Source organism: Thermobia domestica, unplaced genomic scaffold (assembly GCF_964235325.1).
Source record: "Thermobia domestica unplaced genomic scaffold, izTheDome1.hap1.1 HAP1_SCAFFOLD_458, whole genome shotgun sequence".
Lineage (NCBI taxonomy): Eukaryota > Metazoa > Arthropoda > Insecta > Zygentoma > Lepismatidae > Thermobia > Thermobia domestica.
In genome coordinates, this window is record NW_027656168.1 from 60,543 (window position 1) to 77,492 (window position 16,950).

The 16,950-nt window shown below is 40.0% G+C and overlaps 2 non-coding genes across 2 annotated transcripts; both read left to right on the top strand.

The window, feature by feature from the left end:
- The first annotated feature begins 9,017 nt into the window (after nucleotides 1-9,017).
- LOC145676895 (5S ribosomal RNA) lies at nucleotides 9,018-9,136 on the top strand. Its single transcript, XR_014129512.1, has one exon. It is a non-coding gene; the product is annotated as a 5S ribosomal RNA (ribosomal RNA).
- Nucleotides 9,137-9,313: 177 nt separating this feature from the next.
- On the top strand, nucleotides 9,314-9,432 carry LOC145676902 (5S ribosomal RNA). Its single transcript, XR_014129519.1, has one exon. It is a non-coding gene; the product is annotated as a 5S ribosomal RNA (ribosomal RNA).
- Nucleotides 9,433-16,950: the final 7,518 nt, after the last annotated feature.

Sequence of the window (16,950 nt, forward strand, 5' to 3'; positions counted from 1 at the left end):
ATCTTCGTTTTATGTGGTCAAGGGTTCGATTTTGCCATATGTTGCATAACTTAACTTCGATTCAACCACTGTTTGCCCTTCTCAACGTTATTAATCTGATAGAACTCGCAGGCGAAATATGTACTTCTTCCAAGGTAGCAAAAGTAATATTATTTTGTCAGAGGTCGCTGCTGTTGAATGCAAACGTTAAACTAAACTTTCTTTAAGTGTCTGTTTGTACTTAACATCAGTTCAATTGTACACCTACATTTCTGCTGGTGTTACTATTTTTCTTTATAGCAATATTACGAATTATAAGACGGTATCCGTGGTTATTAGCGTGTTCCCTTTTCCTAACACTTTCTCATTACACCAGTATTTCCATCATTCATTAGGCGTAATCACCCGTCTCCTTTATCATAAAAATCATAATAGTACGACGTTAAATTGAAACATAGTCTACTTCACTTTCACGAGTTGTAATAAGTTCGAACATTTCTTTCACCCCAGCCTTGAAAAGAGTTGATTTTAGTTTAGTGTCCCTTTCAGCAGCAAGGCTGTTTCAAACGTGGACCTACTTATTAACGTGCAATGCGAAACATTTGAGCTCCCACCGAGAATCGAACCCAGTCAGCCTGCAAAAGTTTTTCTAACAAATGCATTAAGTGCGTTTTCTGTACTGTTTCGCTACTTGAAGATAGGAACAAGGAAAAAGTAAGTGATCACAAATTGACATTACGTAATGTGTTCCCCATTTTTTTTCGAGTACACCATTCTTGACACCCGTGAAAGCTTTCTTTCCCCACCCTCAATTCCCCTCTGTTATAAAGCACTTACATCAAGAAGTGCTTCGGTTAAAAAGAAAACTCAAAGTCCCTTGCGTGTATACTATACATTGCTATGAATGAACATGTGATAATGATAGGAAAAGCACAATTTTACTCTTCTCAAAGTATTTGATGGCTCTAAAAAGAGCCGTTTTAAAATGTCAGATGATTTACTGACACATTTACTTCTTCTTTGGTGCAGCCTTCTTAGCACTTTTCGGTTTTGCTGTAGCCTTCTTTGGCTTCGGGGCCTTTGGCTTCTTGGGAGTTTTTGCCTTCTTCACTTTAGATGGTGATTTCTTAGGTTTGGGAGCAGCAGCCTTTTTCTTTTCACCAGTCTTCTTGGGACGTTTAGCTGCTGGCTTTTTCGCAGGCTTCTTCTCCTTTGATGCTGATCGTTTCGCCTTGGTTGAAGATCCACCTTCAGGCTTCTCCTTCAGCGATGAAGCACTAAGCTTAAACGATCCAGATGCACCTTTTCCCTTGGTCTGAACCAAAGACCCAGAAGCAACTGCACTTCTCAAGTATTTCTTGATAAATGGAGCAAGCTTCTCGGCATCCACTTTGTAGTTCTGAGAGATGTATTTCTTAATAGCTTGCAGTGAACTTCCTCCCCTTTCCTTCAAATTCTTGATGGCGTTGTTCACCATTTCTGTTGTTCTTGGATGAGAAGGTGTTGTTTTTGGTTTCTTAGGCTTTGCAGACTTCTTAGGAGAAGCCTGTGCCGGGGCTGCAGGTGCTGATGCCGTATCTGCCATTGCTTTCTGCAATAAACTCAACGATACTGAAGAATGAAATTTTCGCTAGCAGGCAGCGTTGAGTTTGGTTACGGAGCGCGGACCGGATAGAAAGCACTTGCTGAGGCGGGCTGAGGTAAACAGAAGTTCGTAGTTGCCACAACGATAAGTGTGTTTCCTTCTATTTTGATAAACGATTTTTTTCAGGTATTCAATGAATGCACCAGATCCTATTCTTCCTTACTGGCTAGAAGAAACTTTATTCCACATAACTCAAAAGGCATTTGTTTTTATTCGCTTTTCTATTTTATGTTTCAGTCATTGCTAAGTCGGTCACACTACTTTTTCACCCTCCTTGTGCTTATAATTTTCATAATTTAACATGGAAATACTTATCAATAAATAATTATATTACCATGGTAATTAACTTCAATCCTTCCTGTGATTATACGCAAAGTACCATCTTCGTACTGCTTACTATAGTTCAATGAAGGGAATCTATAAAGTAACGCGTGTCGCACACATCTGCCTTGCAAACTCCCTGGCCTACTTCCAATGTATAGACTTTTATTTCAAATCCTGATTTAATTTCATAATTTTCTGTAGATTTTAACATTTTATTACCCAGCTTCTTAATACGAATGACAATCAAGCCTAAATATTTATTCCCTTTAACTTTATTTTTCTTTTTTATTTTGTGCCTTGTTTCATATTTGTTCTTACGTTAGCAATTAACGCACTTACCGTAGTTATGTATGAACAGGTTGTTTCTATATTTATTTTATTCCAAATAAATTAAATATATATACGGATTATTTTATGGTAGTTGATATTTTCTGTTGTTTCCTACGTGAATTGAGGAAACGCACGGACTTTCGCCTAATTCTTGTGCTACTTTCATATGTCTGTATCTGTCGAATGCTGTCGATCTGTCGAAATGTGTATTACTATCTGTCGATTCATCGAGTGAACTGAATTCGTTAACCATTTCACCAGGCGCGCATGCATTTTTTTTTCTTCTAAGGGATCCAAGCTTCGGGGGGCAAGGTTCCAATACTACAAGCCACTATGTCTATATACTATTATTCTGCATTCGAAAACACGATAAATATTCCACTTACTTTTTCACAAAAACATGATACAGACAGAGTACAGATGAAGTGTAAGATCAGATTTATATTGATGATACATCAATATTTTCCCTGTTAATAACTACATTTAATGAGAAAGTCTGCAAATGTATGTTCACTTAGGAACTTTTGCGAGGAGTCCGCACCCGGTGGACACCCCGTGAGTACGCCTCTGCACTTGACTATACTTCGAATTATACTGCAAACAGTTGTATTTTAGTTTCCCCGTTTAGTTCATCGATATCATTAACACAAAGAAAATAGATGTTATAGATGCGTATTCTCAGTTCTCGCTTTATATCCGGACGTCTGCAAAAATCTACTCCTTTTCTTTCTTTCACGCATCCACCAAACTAACAATGATTTGTATTATAATATTTGCGCATAAAATGTATATCTCATACCTTCCATGTTCTCAAGTATTCATAGACAAAAACGGTTACTTTCTGCGAACAAATTGTCCAAACACAGTGCAAATGTCATCTATAGATTGTCCTGGTTCCGTCTGCGTGTACATAACAATGCGTCATAATCATACATTGCACATTAAGGATATCAATTAATCTTCCCAAATTCCTAGATATGCCTGGCAAAAGTTCCGCGTGTTGTAAGGATATTACATTTGTACTACCGACAAGGTGGTATCTTCCAACATTGAAGTTCAATAAACCCCAAATGTGTCGGATATAGTATTTGATTTCTTGTCTCATTGTTTGCGTCAGAGATGTCTTCTCAAGTTAGGATTTACGATACATACAGGATGAGTTGTATATATTGTTGCTGCCAGCTCTATATTAATCCCATATTTGTAAACGAATAAAAACAGTATTCTAATTATAACAATGTGCTCACAATTAATTTTATTCTTAATTGTTATACGTATTGTTGATTAAAAATGAAAATGTTGCTAAGTGAATTTTATTAATATTTTCTGTTGCGTGATATAGGAAGTGAGTGAAATATTGGAGGAATATAGTGTGCGTAGCAGATGATGTGCAGTGGCTTTGGATCGCCTGTGATAAGGTAAGGCATTTGCTATTTTAATTAACGCATTTTATATACTGTAATCCTAATTATTTTTATGTGAATGTGCTTACTACTTGTGTATTCAGTGGGACCGATGTTTTAATATGTATGGTCAAGCAGTGTCGAGCCTGGTCAGTGTGTGGATAGGTGACCATTTTTTGTAAATCGATAACATTTAACTTTGTAAACACGGATGAAGTAGAAGTATATTTATTTTATTTTTTACCTCAAATATGTAGGACACTTCTCCTTTGTACATCAATTATTATTATTAGTTCAACTTGTTTACAAGTTAAATGAAAAGAATAGTCGTTATCGTGTGATGATTGTGCTCATTAGGCTAAAGAAGACTCGTGATAAGAAAGAAAAGAAGAACGGTGCTCAAGTTTCGTCACAGCATATTCTCAAAAATTTACAGGCAAAATTCAGTGTTCTGCATGAAAAGGCATATTTGTACGAAAAAAAAAAAATTCTGCAGACGACAGAATTAAATAAAGTAATACACATGTATTTTAGAGTTACTGGTGTAAAATCATTACAAGTGCTTTGCCAGGTGGCCAATAAAAAGCACGAATACTATTTAAGGGAGCCAAAACAGGAGAAAGCTGGGGGCCTGAGCGATAGCAAGAATGTGCGTCCAAAGTGAACAGGAGCGAAGGCGACGCGGGTATACGTATAAGCAAGGGTAGTGGAAACCAGTTAGTTTTCGAGTTTCAATAGCACTTGTCATGCATCCATACTAGTAGCGCCCCGCTTGTAAACATTAAGTACACTATGCAAGAATACACCGCCGGTGGAAAATAGTACCTAATACAGTTATCTTTCATATATACTGACTTATTTTACAGTAGTAACCCAACACTAGTAAACGTAAAATAAAAGTGTATAACTTTATATTTAATTCTATCGCCTGGCTTAGTTTTTCACCTGTAAGATGTACTTATTTAGAGCAAGTTTCTTAACTAGCAAATTAAACCGAGAACCACAGCAACCATATATATATTCTTATGATGTACTTTTCTTTGAGTGGTGTTCTCTGTCTATTGAATAACATTTTCTCAGTTTAATGCTAGCAAAAAACAAAACAAAATCAAAGTGTTTCTATATAAATTTAGTTCACCGTGTTGTAATATCACATGGAATTGAAAAACGAATAGTCGAACCTCTGCTATCTCGATCAAACTTCTCAGGATGATATACTGACTTACCGCAGAAGTTCGACTGAATACGTTTCTCAGTTCCATGGGAGAACCTGGAGAAGCAAAAGCCTGCGCAACGGAAAATACTAAATAAACCTTGTAGAGCAGGTCAAGATGTATCATCATGCCAAGTTTCATTCAGATCAGAGAAGTTTGGCTGCAGCCATTTTCATTACAAAGCACAAAATGGATGGTCCCTAACCTCGAGAATCTTCACAATTGTCGACGAGTTGAACTGCACTCATCTGATCAAAATCAAACTTAAAATGACAGTTCACTTTCAACTGTTAAATAATATGATATGCAGGCTTCTGCTTTCCTAGTTACAGTCTATCCACTGTGGTATGCATATTAGTACAAATGTGAGAGTGCATATTTATTAAAGATTTGCTTCAAAAAGCGATGAAAGACATAGGCATTGCCGCGGGCGGTGATAACAAGATGCCGGAAAACGAACAAGCAGAAAGAATATGGGCTGAAGAAGTGTAAACGACGACGCGGCGGCCCGTAAAGGTGTTGCCGTCCTATTAAATGAATAATATCAAAAGAAAGAAAAAAAAAGTAAAAAATTTCGCGCTCGTAATCAAGACAGAAAGCAACTAAAGGAAATCTTTGTTTTACGTCCCACGTTATGCCGCTTAGGCTAAAAGAGGCGCTGATTATGAGAAATGATTGAAATGGTGGTGGAATGAAGAAAGTGGGAGGAAACGGGAGAACCCCGCGGTAACCCACCGCACATAGTTTTTGTCCACCATAAAGTTAACTTGGCGGGGGCTCAAGACAGAAAGACGGTTGGAAAAACAAATAAACGATGTTGCATCCCGTAAAAATGTTCGCGACCTATGAAATCAATATTTTTTCTTAAAGAAAAAAAAGAATTAAAAAGAGAAAAAAAGGTCAAAATTTCGCGCTCGCTTCGCTCGCGATCAGCAGAGAAAAGAGGACGTGACGCACCCCTAAAAGTGTTGGCGACCGATTGAATAAATATTGTGGGTAAAAAAAAAAAAAAAAAAAAAAAAAAAGTCAAAAATTTCGCGCTCGCTTCGCTCGCGATCAGCACAGAAAGAAGGACGTGACGCGCCCCTAAAGGTGTTGGCAACCGATTCAATACATATTGTCGGTAAAAAAAAAAAAAAAAAAAAAAAAAAAAAACGCTCGCTTCGCTCGCGATCGACATGAAAAAGGCAACGACGTGACGCCCCGTAAAATTGTCGGCGACCTATTCAATCAATATATTCGGTTGAAAAACAAAGTCAAAAGTTTCCCAATCGCTTCCCTCCCGATCGACATAAAAAAAAAGGCAACCCCTTCACCTCTCCTTATGCATTCATCAGTAAACATACAACCATAGATCACAATACCACTCACATCACCTATCAGTTCTCCACGTCCATCAAGATCCAATCATCGCCCTGGCCCTTTATGATGATACACAACATTACATGTTATTGTGTGCATTGCCCCGCGTTACAATACATGACCAAAAAAAAGAGAAAAAGAGCTGCACTGCCTTCAGTGTAGACATGTTCGTATTCGTAGAAAATGATTTTAGGTACACGATAGTACAGTAATCTATCTTCACATGCTTCAGATGTGAACGATACCTACACATGAAGAGGGCTCCCGAGGTTTCCTTTTCCAATAGGATGGAGCTCCACCACACTTGCAGAATGACGAGAAGTTATGTTAATAAATATATCCCAGAGTGTTTCGTAACTCGCCCTTGGTCCTAATGATGAAGCGTTCTTCAGATGGCCCCGATGTCTCCACACATGATACTATGCGACTTCTTTTCACGAGGCTCTCAAAGATCACGTTTGTGTCCTAACATTCTCTGCAGATATGACACAGCTGCGATAGCGGATCACAGAAGCCTTTCCTCTCCTTACAAGAGACGTGTTCATTCGAGTATGTGAGTAATTCGACTATCGATTAAATATCTCCCGTGTCACGATAGTAGTCACTTTCAATTCTTCTAACGAAGGTAAGAAAAAATGCTATACAAACTTCCTTTCGGTATATAAAGGATTAGGGGCCCAGAGAATATTTTCTTTCAAGAGGATACATTCTTTTTCGAACACCCTGTATATAGATCCTCTAATTATAACTGCAAACAAAATGTTGATTTTGCAATTGCTTCCATGAGAGAATATTCTGTGCACTTTCTTTCTGAAGGGCCGGGCCTAAACGTTTTCCTTAATCATTAAATTTAGTAGTTATCTACAATTACATAGTTTTCCATTGTTCTCAAAATAAAGATTTTTCTCTATGAATTGTTGAATGTTGCTAGGGATATTGAAGTAATTCTTTTTAGTGTTTTTTTCTTTACAATAATGTACTGAACGCCTGCATTAAGGAAGTTCGTGTGTCCATCTTGCAAAATGTTTCGTCTTTTTTCATGCCCACTAAGGTAAATATTCATTTTGCTCTTTTCTCTGTATGCAAACCACATTTCTTAAAGGCAACATTTTCATACAAATGTAGTACTAAAAACTTCTAATTGGCAACATCTGGGCTGCGAAGAGGAAAAAGAAAGAAATCTCGTACGTATTCGCGCGCAATTCGGAATTAGCCAATGAAAAGCACAAAAGCGGCCACCATCTCTCTCTCTTTCTTATTAACGGTTTTGTACTTTCTGCAGTTCTATCAGTGCTGCTAACCTCTTACTATATCATTGAATATGTATGTTTAGATATATATATATATATATATATATATATATATATATATTTTTTTTTTTACAAAAAATCATACTACTACGGAATAATATTAAATGCCTTTAAACCCTCATTTCTGTTTGCACTTTCTGTTACACTACCTTCCCCGAACTTCTTTCAAGTTATTAAGTGCAGAACGGGGAGTTATACATATTTACTTGCGCTTTGACAATATCTGCACATTGTGTAATAATAGGAGACGTATAAAATAAAACTATATACTAATACGTATATATATATATATATATATATATATATATATATATATATATACAGTACACATTCCACTATCCGAGGCTTTCCTTTTCTTTTCTTGCTGACGATAAATTACGCTTTTAGAAATGTTGTCTGAAAACAATAAGAATATGTGCAAAAAATACAATCAGAGGTAGAGGTCTTTAACAGGAAATAAGCAAGGGAGTTGAAAAATTTTTTATGCATGTAAAAAATATAGACATGAACCAACTTGTGAAATAAAAAGACCAGAAAACTACTCTTTCTAAATTATGTGTAAACTTTTTACCGAAAACGAAAGTTGCACGAAAGACTTTTTGTCCGTTTTTTGGCCTCCGGTGCTTGGGGTCCCTGATTCAATCCCAGCTCGTGCCGTGTGAACTTTGTCGTGCATAAAGACCGTGCTCATGGGTTTTCTCGGGTTTCTCCCGTTTCCTCCCACTTTCTTCATTCAGTACTCATCATCACCGTCTCCTTTAGCGTAACCGGTATAAGTATGCGACGTAAATCTAAATATTTCATTTCATTTCCCTTTTCTGCTCATACTGCTGATTATGCGCGATTATGCCAACATCCAACTCCGCGGATAATCGTGCGATTACTGTATATACAACTAATACAGATACAACTAATTATATTATCAGTTACAGTATCGGTTTTTATTTACTAATTTGCCTCACTTTATTTGCATCCCTGCAGTAAATAATTCTTATCGATAATAGTTAAAATGTATATTACATTTTAGTGCTTCACGACTGAATGATCATCTGCCTTACGTTATCTCGCAGCTGAAGAGAATGCTACACTGAAAACTACCTTGCGTTATAAAGGGTAAGTGAAACATATCTTAAAAATATCTTTCATACATTTCATTGTGTACATTAAAGAATGTAAGTTTGCCTTTTTCCTGTAATCAATACTTAATAAAGGATTTATTTTTATTTATTTATATACAATTTCATACGTGGTTCGTGATAGTAAACTCGATAGGACACAGTGGCACTATGAACATCCGAATCACTCATCATTCGAACATTCAAATATTTATTCGAATATTAGTATATTCCAAGTAATGTTAACGACGTTAATATGCTTGCCTTTATAGTTAATAATGTCAATTCTTACTTAAAACATACTTCCTTAACAGGACATTGAAGAAAAGGTAGTTGCCAACGGCCATACCATGCTGAATATACCGGTTCTCGTCCGATCACCGAAGTCAAGCAGCATCGGGCCTGGTCAGTACTTGGATGGGTGACCGCCTGGGAACACCAGGTGCTGTTGGTATACTTTTTCTAATTTTGTTTTTCACAAAGACGAATATTCTCACATCGTTCACCACGATAATTTCGTAATCATGCATTACTTAAAACAATTAGCAACGCTTTCCACGCGCTGGTCTTTTTGAGTATTCACCGACAAACCTACGTAGCTACAATAACTCACTCGAAGCCATATGCATTCGCCAACGGCCATACCATGCTGAATATACCGGTTCTCGTCCGATCACCGAAGTCAAGCAGCATCGGGCCTGGTCAGTACTTGGATGGGTGACCGCCTGGGAACACCAGGTGCTGTTGGCATCTTTTTCAAATTTCATTATCCTTCAAGTACGAAAATACTAGAAACATTAATTTTATAGTACTTTCAAGAGATAATTTATCAACATTATTTCATAGCGATTAATCGATATTCTAAGCGTTATACCCACTATTTCTTACACTAACAGCCTGTTTATTTGCACGGCACATTAAAATAACCTGATTTCCGATCCGTGTGCACCTACTACTATACTTAACACGGAATGTATTACCACTTTTTAAAAGTAAATTATTATGACTAAGTGTAGATCTCCGGCGAGTAAATGCCTTTCGTATACAAGCACGACACATCTCCGCTATGTGCTTTACTTTTTTACTAACAGCATATAGAAATTGGATTTCAAGGTGTTTCTACATAACAGAATGAAGCAAATTTCGTGATTTAACTCTTTCGAATAATGTGTTGGTCCTGACAAGGACCGTTTGAAATGAAAAATCTTGAAGAAGATTTTTACTTAGAGCTTGTGTACTTGGTAACAGCCTTCGTACCCTCACTTACAGCGTGCTTGGCAAGTTCACCAGGCAAAAGAAGGCGCACAGCTGTTTGGATTTCCCGGCTGGTGATAGTTGACCGCTTATTGTAATGGGCCAAACGAGAAGCTTCAGCAGCAATACGCTCGAAGATGTCATTAACAAAGCTGTTCATGATACTCATAGCTTTGCTAGATATGCCAGTGTCAGGATGCACTTGCTTCAAAACTTTGTAGATGTAAATGGCATAGCTCTCCTTCCTCCTCCTCTTCTTCTTCTTATCTCCCTTGGAGATATTCTTTTGGGCTTTACCAGCCTTCTTTGCAGCCTTTCCGCTAGTTTTTGGTGGCATGATGACTCACTCGTTCAGCAAAATTAGATGTGTCCGCGAAGGGCGAAGGGCGAAGGGTTATCTTGACAGTTGTGGTGTGTGAGTACCGAGTTCACTGTTGTGTACTCTTGCCTCTTATTTGTAATAATTTGATGGTTAGCTGGTTGCATACTTGAAGTTTTTCGGACGCTACTGCCGCTGTCCTACAGAATTTGGGATTCTTGAAGCTTGTTTTCAGTGTTACATTGGCTTTTGTTTATTGTGCACTTGGCATTTTGTACGTGTGCCGTGGTGGCTGTAGGTTCCCAACCCCCTGCAGAATTTCATGTGGAGAATTTCGGAGTCGTAACCAGAAGTTTCTTGATTGTTTTTCCATTACCTCAGTCAGGTATGGTATTTCCAGGTCTTCGTGGAGCTGTTTGATTTTTGTGTCTTTTGCATGTCCTGAAATTATCCTTGCTGCTTGGTTTTGCACTCTCTGTAATATGCTGAGGTGTGATTTAGCAGCATGTTGCCATGCTGGATGCGCGTATAACATTTGTGCTCGTACTATCATGTTGTATGTCTGGATCCTGGTAGCATGTGCGAATAGTCTGGAGCTTAGTATCCCGTGGATGCTTTGGAGGGTGATTTTTGCTTTTGCTGCTTGCCTTTGGATGTGTTCCTTGAAAGTGAGTTTGCGATCCAGGTACACTCCCAGATATCTGACTCCTGGTTGTGGGCGAAGTGGTTGGCCTCGTAGTTGAAGATGATAATTTTTGGCTTTATATCTGCGGGTGAAGTGCACTAAGACAGTTTTCTGCGCGTTTGTTGCAATTCTCCATCTGGTCATCCAGTCTTCTATGGCATCGAGATGTCTCTGCAGGGAGGCTTGGGCATACCTGATGTTGCGGTCATGTGCAAATACAGCGGTATCATCCGCAAATGTAGCTAGCGTGGTGCTAGGTGTTCTTGGCATGTCTGCGGTGTACAACGCATAAAGTGTCGGTGATAAGCACGATCCTTGGGGTACTCCTGCTGTTATGGGGTGTTTCCTGGAGATGGCGTTGTTTGCTTTCACTCTGAATGTTCGCTGCCGTAGGTATGACTGGATAACTTGGGTGATTGCTCTGGGAAATTCCTGTCGGTGCATTTTGAAGATGAGGCCTTCGTGCCATACTCGGTCGAAGGCCTTTGCTACATCTAGGAAAACTCCTAGGGTGTGTCCTTTGTTGTTGAAGTTATAGATGATCTTTTCTACCAGGCGCGTAACCTGCGATACCGCGCAGAAGTTCTGGCGAAATGCAAATTGATGGTCTGGTATGATTTTCTTGGTTGTCAGGTGAGTAGTGATTCTTCTTTGGAGGATGCGTTCAACTATCTTTGACAGGTGGCTTAACAGGCTGATTGGTCTGTAGTGCTGTGGAAACTGCCTGTCTTTCCCTGCTTTCGGTATCATCACTATTTTGGCTTCTTTCCAGCTTGTGGGGAAGTGGCCTGTACGGATTATTGCGTTGTAGATTTGGCATAGTTTGACTTGCAGCTTCCGAGGACTGTTTTTAAGGGCCAGTGGTGGGATAGCGTCAGGTCCTGATGCTTTGCGGGCGTGTAAGTGCTTCATAATTCGCTGTACTTCTCTTGGAGTAGTCAGAAGGTCTGGCTGGACTTGCCCTGGAGGGGGAATGTTCTGCATGACTCGTTCCACCTCTTCGATTTGGTTGTCATCATACGGTTCGGGGTTGACGCTGAATTGGTCTTCGAGCATCTCTGCGAAGATTTCTGCTTTCTCTTCATCGGTGAAGACAAGTCCTCGTGGGCCATGGAGTGGTTGGTTGTGGCTTGCTGCGTGACTCTTGAGCCGCTTTACTAGTGCCCAGAAGTCATGGGTGGGTGCCTTGATGTTTGCCAGGGTGTCGTCCCAGTTTCGTAGACGAATGCGTTGCAGGCGCTTCCTAACTTTGTTTGTGAGATAGTTATACAACGTTTTCATAGTAGGGTGACGTGTGCGTTGCCATGTTTTTCGTACCCATCTTTTAAGATATACTAGGAGATGTGTACGTTGATCCTCGCTGTAGGGAGAGTCACACTGTTTCTTAGTTTTTGTAGTTGCAAGGTGGTATGCACTATTGATTTGGGCAGTTAGGTTGGCCACTTCTGAGTCTAACTCGTCTGGAGTTAGTAGTTGAGGGCGGAGATTTATAATTGCAGATAGTATTCTTTTGTATTCATCCCAGTTTGTCTCCATTACTGTAGGTGGCGGTGGTACAACTGTAGTGTGGTGGTGCTGTAGCTCTATGTATACTGGGTTATGGTCCGAGTTCAAGGCGTTTAGAGATTGTGGTTGATTACAGAATCGAACATCGTTGTACAGTAGCATATCTAGAACGTCTGGGGGGGCACCATTTGTTGGAAAGTGTGTGGGGTCTACTGGCGCAGTTGGAGTGAGCTTGATACGGTGTAGTGCGGCTGCTAGGATGTCCCCATTGCGGTTCCCTCGGCGAGCGTTCCAGAGGACGTGCTTAGCGTTTAGGTCTCCTGCGATTATTGTGCGATGGTGTAGGTTCCGAATTTGTAGCAGGTCGTCTGGCTGCAATTGTACACTTGGTTGTCTGTATGCTGAGATTATGTTGATTGGGTTGTTTGGTGCCAGGAGCGTGATACCCATAGCTTCTATTGACTGAAGTGCTGGTAGGTCTAGTGTTGTATATGGCAGGTTGCGTTTAATGATTATGGCTAGTCCACCACCTTGCGTTGGTCTGTCCTTCCGTATGACGTCATAGTTCCTGAGTTTAAGGTTTTTTCTTGGCTTCAGTTTTGTTTCCTGAATTAGGGCAATGTCCACGTCCTTCTCCTTTAGCAAGTATGCAAAGTCTTGTTGTTGTGTTTTTATTCCATTTGCGTTCCAGCATAGGAGGTGAATTTGGCGGTGGATAGTTGGTTTACTCTGTGCCATCATCAAAGATGTCTGCTACTACTTCAATGCATATTTGAATTTTTGTGAACGCATCCGTGGCTGTTTTTAGCTTTTGTAGCCCCTTCTTTGCTTTTTCGATGATCCTTGTTAAGTTTAGTCCCTTGAAGAGTTGAAAGATTTCTTTGATGTTGGCGAATACTTCACTCTGGCTCGTTTCTTCTGTCCGTTGGGCATTGGTGTGTCCTGTTTCTTCTGTCCGTTGGGCACTCTTCCTTTGCGTTTTAAGTTGCTGGTCGTACGTGCTGGAGTTCTCTGGTGCTGTTCCCGTATCTGTAGTTGTGGCATTGGTGAGTGCAGGAAAATCTTCTGTGAGTGGGGTTTTTTCTTGATTGTTTTTCACTCTTCTTGCCTTTTCTTTCTGGAAGATCACACAGCCTCGGAAGTTTGCCGGGTGATCCCCTTTGCAGTTGCAGCAGTATGCTGGTGCTTGTCTTGTCTTTTTGGGACATTCCTTTGTAAGATGGTTTTCCGGGCATTTCAAGCAGCGTGGAAGTGCTTGACATGTTGTCTGACTGTGGCCGAGTCTCTGGCATCTATGGCACTGAAGGAATTCTTGCGCTCTGTAAGGTTCCACTGCGATTTTGTAGCTTAGGAGGTACTTTAGGTCATAGATTTCCTTTGTTTTTGGGTCAGTTTTGTCCAAGAAAACCAGAAAGAGGGGTAGTGGAATTCTTTCTCCTGAGTTTTTGCTTTTTCCCCTCATCTGCTTCACTTCTTGTATGGAGAAATCTTGGTCCTTGAGGTCTTCGTGTATGTCTTCTACTGGGGTGTCCACTGGTAGCTTTCTTAGGACTACTTTCAAAGGTAAGTCCTTCTTTGCTATTTCTGTTGCATATTGAAGGTTTGACTGTTTGCAATATGCAATGATCTTGTCATAATCTTCTAGCTTCTTACAAGTGAACCTGATGAAGTCTTTTGTTTGTTGTGTGGTGGTTCCGCCTGAGAGGGTGCTGATTAGTGACTTTGTAAAGGAAAACTGCTTCTCTATTCCATATATGTAGACACATCTAGGCTTGTAGGCTCTTGGTGTGTTTCCTGGTGGATCTCTGGGGGGGCCCTCAACTAGATCTTGCAGTGGAATGTACTTGTTCCGGGATTCGACTGTGGATTCATTTCCCTTTAACTGTCTTGGACGAGCAGTTTTGTTTGGTTGGACGAATGGATTGGATCTCTCCTGGTCCTCGTCTTCTTGTGTTTCTTCATCAGACGTGTCCATGTCTTGGGTGTGTTCTGCGGTCCACTGCGCGCTCTGGTGTTGTATGGCTTCCTCTAGTTGTCTGCTTGGGTAATCCATGTCTTCTGATTCTGTTGTTTTTGAGCTGCTGTCTGAGAGTGGGGAGTAGTTTGAGCCTTCACTGACCGGCTCTCTTCCTGTAACTGCCGATTTATCGACTTCATTTAAATTACAGTACGTGTTTCAATTCGCGCCAACTGCCTTGCTTTTCATTTGATGCACTCGGGTGCACGCTTGAAGTAGTAACAAAACTGACTTGATTCATGGGAGGCCGCAATTTTTCCTCTCATCTTATTACGAAAGAATATTGAACAATGTCTGGTCGCGGCAAAGGTGGAAAAGTCAAGGGAAAGAGCAAGTCCCGCTCCAGCAGGGCTGGCCTTCAATTCCCAGTAGGCAGAATCCATCGTCTTTTGCGAAAGGGTAACTATGCCGAACGAGTTGGTGCTGGCGCTCCCGTGTATTTGGCTGCAGTCATGGAATACCTGGCAGCTGAAGTTCTTGAGTTGGCAGGCAACGCTGCTCGTGACAACAAGAAGACTAGGATTATTCCACGTCATCTGCAGTTAGCTATCCGTAACGACGAGGAATTAAACAAGTTGTTGTCTGGAGTTACAATCGCTCAGGGTGGTGTTTTGCCCAACATTCAAGCTGTACTTCTGCCCAAGAAAACTGAGAAGAAGGCATAAATGTAAGACCTATATCTCATACAAATCGGCCCTTATGAGGGCCACAAACCCCTTTATAGAGGAGATTTACGATTGAAATGAATTGTTTTCGATATACAGACTCATCAAAAGTGTCTGAGATAGTTGCTTAGTTTCATTCGAAATTCTCGCTGCTATTCGATTAATTAGTATATGTGTAGTCGTCGATCGTAATTGAAGCCCATAGGAAGTCACACTAACTTTAGAATACTCCAAACAGCGATGTGCTTAGTTCCCACTACATTATTAATTATAAGATCATTACCTTTTGTATTGTCGCTAGCTACATTTTTTTGATATTTGCGTACATCGGGCTCATATTACCCAGAGGACAGGACAGTCGAGCCCAGATTCTCAGCAATGGAAGAAAACCTCATACCACATATTCTCATGTACTTCATGCTAGACAAAGGAATTTCCAACATTCTTAAAGCACTCATGTTTCTCTCTTGCGTTGGCTTGGCTGAAATTACTCTGTTCAATATGTTCTCGACATTTATTATTGTTCATTACTATGCCCCAATGACATCATGAACAGAGCGGATCAGAAAACTTTCCTAAATTTCTTTTGCAACATAGTAATGACATTAAATGCACACTTAAGTACGATTTATTCTTTGCAAGGTCGATATTCATATTTGTGTGATATGTGTTATATGTATATGGTTTGTAATACGCAACTACTCTTATTCTCTGATCTCAGAACTCATTTGCTACTGTGCCCAACGAGCGAGCCTAGGTTTCTTGTAACTACTGCCTTTCTTTAGTAAATAATGTGAAGTATACAATGCATTAACCTACATCTCATATTTGTATTACTCTTTATTTTAGTAACCCGCTACGAAGTGTCATTAATTTACATGTAAATCACAATAGACACTACCGCAAAAGAAAGAAATCGAACCCAAGACCACGTAAACAAGATAAAGGACAAGATTCAGGTTTCTAACGCATTATTCGCCCCTCACAGCACAGTATAGAAGTTGTATAAGCCTCTATACGTACATCCTACTGTCAGAACAGAAATTCCGACTTGCGTTTCGCATCTCTCATGCTCGCTACTTCCAACAAATCGCCAATTTCCAACCAGAACCCCTTCTCCAGCATTAATACTGCTACATGATATGAATACGTATACATGAACGTACATAATGTAAAAAAAAACGTATGATTTTCTCAAATTAATCTCTCTACGTCTGTAATTTAGTGTGCATCAAAAGGCTTTAATGTAGTTACACGAATTCTTATAATCTAACAGAAAATCGCACAAAGTAAATCTTTCCCTTTATATAAATTTGTTGGCTCTGAAAAGAGCCGTTTATGCCAATTTTATATCCAAAATAGGAGGAACCCCAACTTAACCTCCGAAACCGTACAGGGTTCTTCCTTGCCTCTTCAAGGCATACACAACATCCATAGCTGTCACTGTCTTCCTCTTGGCGTGTTCTGTGTATGTAACAGCATCTCTGATTACGTTCTCCAGGAATACTTTCAATACTCCTCGGGTCTCTTCATAAATGAGACCAGAGATACGCTTCACACCACCACGGCGAGCAAGACGCCTAATAGCGGGTTTGGTGATACCCTGGATGTTGTCACGAAGAACTTTACGGTGGCGCTTGGCACCTCCTTTGCCAAGACCCTTGCCTCCTTTTCCACGTCCTGTCATTTCGATATGTTACTGCTTCGCTCACCACACACGAGAAATACAAGCCCAAGCAGCCCAAGACTCGTGGTTTTGTTCCTTCGATCATGCAGGGAAAGCACGGAGGAAAAACACAAAACGTGTCTAAGCCAATGAGAA